Source organism: Dipteris shenzhenensis, chromosome 8, assembly GCF_047967505.1.
Source record: "Dipteris shenzhenensis isolate YYH24624 ecotype China chromosome 8, Dip_SZ_1.0, whole genome shotgun sequence".
Classification (NCBI taxonomy): domain Eukaryota; kingdom Viridiplantae; phylum Streptophyta; class Polypodiopsida; order Gleicheniales; family Dipteridaceae; genus Dipteris; species Dipteris shenzhenensis.
In genome coordinates, this window is record NC_141603.1 from 19,728,554 (window position 1) to 19,734,853 (window position 6,300).

A 6,300-nucleotide genomic window follows, 5' to 3' on the forward strand; every position below is an offset into this window, starting at 1 on the left:
TTGAATTCATTCAAGTGAGAAGCAATAGAGACCCCTTCCTTCATCTGCAGCAGCTCAAACAACCTCTTCATGAGGTAAACTTTATTAGAGGCAGTTTCCTTCTCATAAGTGGCACACAGTTTCTTCCACAAATCTTCCGTAGTCTGCTCATTTACTACTGTGAAATAAACTGACTCTGCAAGATGAAGTCTAATAGTAGACTTTGCTAATGCATCCAACTCATTCCAATCATCCTCAGATGTATTTGCAGGCTTAGCTTCAATCCCTGCCAAGGGTTTAATCTGCTTCTTTTGAATAAGCACATCCCTTATTTGTTCTTTCCACAAAGAAAAGTTTGTCCCATCAAACTTTTTAATGCTGAAAAACTCCTTTTCAGATGTGGAAGAGGATGCCATGATGCAAATGAAACAAAATCCCAAATGCTAGTGCCTGCAAGAGAGAATCACACCAAATACTAGGTGCACCCAAATGTCTATGCCACAATAGAGTGAAATATCACCAAAATTCAAAGCTCAAAGCATCAAAAGATGCATCTGACTCATGTGCATATACTATGCATCCATATGAGCAAATCTGGCCCAAAAGAAAATGCCAATAAGTGCCAAATGACTCAAGCATAAACACCGTCCATTGGCATATGCATCAATAATATCTCATCCAAGAGAGCATAGCACTATCAGTGCATCACCTACAATGTGTCAAAGCTGTCCCTCAGCATAAAATAGCATCCATGTGCAAAGCGTCCATAAAAATAGCATCCCACAAGGCAATTTGGGCCTATCAGCGCATCCATTAAGGACCGTAATGCATCCAAATGGCCTATAAATCATCCACTGCAACCCAATGCATACCACGAATGAGCACACACTGCTCAAACTGTAACCAGAGTGATCTGCATAAGGTATGCTCAAGAAATCATAGTCCCACGGTAACTTACCGCTACTGAAAATAGAACCTGAGATGCCTCAAAACATGGGCGCCATTGCATAATCGGACTCAACAAGAAAATCTACAAATATCTCTCTTCTGTGAGAACTCCAAAATCCCAACCGATGAGTGAGAAATGGGAGTCAACACTTATCCACTGCCATGTGGCATAAAGCTAAGGTTTCAAAACCTTAGAATGAAAAATGCATAACAGAGAGACGAAATCGAATACACAGAGATCTATAACTCTGAAAATCCTCCACCGAATCGCGCAAGAACTGACAGGTAGGGGTTTTTGGGCGTCTGGAACGCAATGGGACAGACGGTTTTGGAAACCATGGTCTCAATCACTGGGTCCAACACATGGACTGAAAAACGTTTTTGGAAACAGAGCTATCTGTAAGCTCCACCGGAGTGCGAATGATGAGCAACATAGAAGTTTTAGGACCTCCTGAGTCCACCGGAACTGACAGATCTACAAATGGTTGCTCCAAACTTGAGTTCCAACACCCGAGCAAAAAACGCAGGAACTGACACAGTGAGTCAGAAATCCAATGAAATGATCCCAGATTCAAGAATGAAGGTGTTTCCAAGCTCCTGAAGTGAAGTGGACACCAAAAGCAAGCAATAGTTGCTTCTACAAGTCAATATGGAGTCTCTGTCATCGAACGGAAAAGGGAAAAGCTCAAAAAACGACTTTTTCTTTGAAAGCTCTTAATAGGCTCTCAAAACCACTTCGCAAAACCAAAGTGACTTTTCCAAAGGTTCCTCCAAGGTCTCTGCATACTCGGATACAAGGAAAGTCACCCACAAAGCTTCCCACAAAGCTTCTCCTTCCTCCCACAAAGCTACTGAGCTTCAAGCATTCACGCACGCTTAGCTAGATCACCCGAGCTTTGATACCAGTTGAGAGTGCTCTCAACGGAAGCAAGAACGGAAGAAGGAGAGAGAGAGACAAAGAGCCACACAAGTTTGGTGGGTGCAGAACCACCCTAATCTTCTTTTTCATTCATTTATATATGTGTTTGAGTATTGTACATAACCGGGGTAAAGGCACAATGACCTTTAACCCCCACACATGATTCATTCATTGTCTTCATTTGTTACTAACAAAACATTACAACAGCTATTGCATAGGAGGAAGAGCATAATTCAATGCAAAAGCATCACCGGAGAGAATTTTTATATTAGCTTTCAATAACAGTGTATAGGATTTCACATGATTTTTGTACATGTATAGTACTTCTCAACAACCTAGTTACCAATAGCCACAGTGATCTTACTTATTGTGTACATGTGTAGATATCTACCATGGTCCAACTCATATCGAAGGTTGATCCTCATTTGTAGGCTACTGATTTTTTGGTTCTTATTCTAAATGCAATTTTTATTACTAGCAACGGTAGAGACTTTCAACTTTCGCTATACCTGGATACTTCTCAGAAGGACTTTGATGTAGCTAGAGCATGTGATGCACCTGAATGATCCTATATCTTCTTCTCATGCACCAACTCCTCCTATATCATTTGCTCCTCTAATGTTTGCTTCAACATCTCATCATCATCTCTTCTTGAGCTATTCGAGAAGTGACTATAGAACCTTTGCTACTAGTCTATATATAGCTCTGTACTCTCAGTTAATGGGGAAACATACTAGAGAAGCTATGCTACTAGTCTAGCTCTAAATCTCTATACATACTTTGAATTGTAACATTTCTCCTTCAGTTGTAAAAAATAGTAATGCAAACTGAATTATTTTATCCTATATGAAACTTTTGTGCATGCATTATTCATAATGGAAAGCTGATGGCTTTGACAAGTGATAAGGCCTCGATCTTTGTTAGTTTACTGACATATGCTATCTTTAAAACCTTGTAAGAAGGTACCCTTGATTCATGATTTGAATTCAATATTTCTACCATATACTAATGCTACATGTTACACAACAACACAAAGCAACTATAGACGAGCTTGGTTGACGCACAAAATAGCGGGCCCGTCTATAGGCATTGCTCTAGTAGAGAAATTACGGGCATGTCTATGGGCGCGGCTAAATGCTCATCTATTTGCGCGTCAATCACCGCGTTTATTTGCGCGTTAGACCTGAGAAAATATGGGCCCGTTTAACATCCCATTTATTAGCGCGTCTATTTGCACGTGTATTTGCGCGTTTATTTGCGCGTTTACACTGAGAATCAGACGCGCATTTAGACGCGTTGTTGGACGCGCTCCAGAGAATACAGAAAGTGAGATTTTGGTGTACATCATTGCTTTCCAAACATTGCCCATGATTACCAAAGCACATAATTTTTTGCAAGCCCACATATACAAGAATTAAGGGAAATGAGGAGAATGAGACAATATGTAAAATAGTTTTGCCAGTATCAATTGTGGGGCTACGGTTCAATCTCATCCTCAATGAGATCAACCCTTGCCAAAGTATCTACTTCAAAATCCAAACAAGTGTTTAGATCTACAAATACATTCAACCCACTACTACTTGTGCCACTCATGTGCTCATCGAAATCAAGATCTCCAATGGTAGGCTCGTCCTCACGGGTAATGCCGGCCTCAATATCTATATCTCCTATCTCATGATCATCCTCCTCTCTTGTATCACGGTCATCATCACGTCCATGGCCATGATCATCCTCCATACGCTCCATATTAGTAAATGTACTATACATAACTTTGGAACGTGGCATAATAGGTATGACATGCCACCACCTATTATTATCCACCATTGGTTGATAGACAACCTAATTCAAACACAAATACAATCATGTTACTTTTCTTGCATCAAATATTTAAAAGCGAGTATTTTTATGTGTGTGCATAGTACCTGTTCACATTGTTGCGGTAGTATTAGTGTGTCCTTCCTACTTTGCCAAAACTTTGTGGAGTCAATAGTTACAAAGCCACTTGCATGGCGTTTGATTGTTGCATTAGGGCCTCTTTCCACCACGTCCTTAAACCACTTTACATCCAAAACATACACAAAGAAGCGTCGAAAGTCAAGCATAATGATATCTTGGATTATGCCACAATAATCATCCATGGCTCCATTGGCTCCCTCAAAGCTAGCAATGATGCCGCAATCTTGTGTGTTTCTCTTATCATCAATCCGTTGTGTTCGAAAATGCTTGCCCTCACACCATATAGCATTGAACATAGTGCACTACACCGAGAAAAAATCAATTAAATAAGCAATCTAAATTATAAAAACCTCCTAACTTATGCATAACATTCTATATACCGACCTTGCTCATGCATCCCCTAGCATACTCCCATTCTTCCATTGTGATATGCATCCCCTCGTCTTTCTCTGCTTTCTCCATTTCATCAAGTAGCCAATCCACATGAATATCCTTTGGAAGTGCTCTTAGACGCTGAGGGTATGGCACACGAGATCCGTGGTGTGTACAAAAGAGGGCCCTTTCTTCTTGTCTTCTTGCCTTTGCATCCTCGTATCTTGTCACCCATCTTTTCATCACATCACTATTAAGCACGCAAAAGAGGTTGATACTATTACGCAACTCCGTGTCTATTACTTTGTTGCATCCTTTTCCTTGAGGCACAATAGAGGTCATCCTTAGGTCTTCATCATCTCTCCATAGTCGTGGGAGAGAGCTATCCACATCAACAAGAAACTCAGAAATATATACAAGTGACTCTTGTACCAACCAACCCTCGGCCATGCTACCTTCGGGTCTTGCATTTTGTCTCACGAAGCCCTTCAACGTCTTCATGAAGCGCTCGAGGAAGAACAACCATCATGCATGTATAGTACCACATATAGCAATCTCATCCACCAAATGTACTATGAGATGTAGTTGGCTTGTGAGAATAGAACGTGGAAATGTCTCCTCCACTAAACAAACCGCCTCCACTGACATAACTCAAGCATTCTCAAGCATGGTGGGATCTATTTCCTTTGAGCTCACATACCTCACAAGCTCGCCCATCTTGTAAATACAATCTTTCACGTCCTTTGATGCACTACGTGAAATGCTAGTAGGTAGTATGAACTGAACCCGCGAGGAGGTGGTTGATTAGTTGCTTCTAGATATTCACTCACAAATTTGAAAGGAAAAAGATATTATCCATATAAAATACCTACTTGGAGCATCTTGTGCCAATCATGAGATTTCAAGCCATATAATTGCTCTACACCTCTTTTCTTACTCTTTGTAAAGGCTCCCTTCAAACACCTCATGCATCCAGTGGGAGTACGAATTGTAGTAATAGCGCGCTTCATCGTCGCCATCTCTAGCTTTGATAACATCCACGGTGCACGAGGTAAAAAAACACGCCCATTTGGTCTCTCTTGAGGCCAAGCTTCACGCATCCTCCGTGTGGTACGTAGATCCTCCCTTATGCCTGCCGAATCTCGTGTCCCATTCAAATGCTCCCAAATGGTAGATGCCACATTCTTGAAGATATGCATGGGATCGAGCAGGTGATTGATCTTGAGGTGGGACCAATATGGTAAACGATAAAAGATGGAGTATCTCAACAAAATAAAGTGTTAGCGTGCAATCTTCACTTTCAACCAATATAGCCAATCTTTACTTCCAGCCAATAGTTACAAATCCTTACCGGCTCATGCCAAGTCGTGGAGGAGTCGTGGAACCGTCCCAAATTCTCATCCAATCTCCCGTGGTGAGTGATTGTGGGAGGACTTCATTCCAAGGGGCAACATATCTAGGATGATCAGGTGGGAAAAATCGATGGCGGTGGCAGATGCATGGCACAGTGCTTTGGGCCATGTGGCGGTGAGGAGGATGATGATTCAGATGATTTGGACGTGCCTTTGGGTGATGGTACGATTTATTATGACATCACTCAAATAGGAGGCATCTTGATGGATGCGCGGGGGAAGGACATCATGGCCTTCATGCGATCTGTAATTGCTAACAATTACAGAGATTGCTTTATCCACTATAAAGACCACCCAAAGAGGTTGGCTGATGAGACCCTTGCTATTGTTCGCTCTAGGTATTCTAACCCCCCCAATTGCCAGTTCACAGATAAATGGGGGAAGTCAAATATTGTTGCGATACTTAGCAATAAAAGATCTTCCCTTAAGAGGCAGGCACTAGCGGAGCTTGCCAAACTTGAGGCAGGTCAACCTCCAAGGGGCCCGCCCCACACCGCTTAGAAGCGTGAGTGGAAGAAGGCAATGAAGTCAGCGAGGGAGGAGCCCAGTCTGCAGCACGTGGAGGCACGGAGGATCCAGATGGAGGAGTATGGGAGCGCGCATTTTGGAGCAGGGGGTGTTGAATCATGGGAGGCCCAATTTGTAAGTATCGATCTCAAATTATATTACTTATGTAGTTTATTAGGAGGTTGGTTGTTTCTTTGTACTAATCCC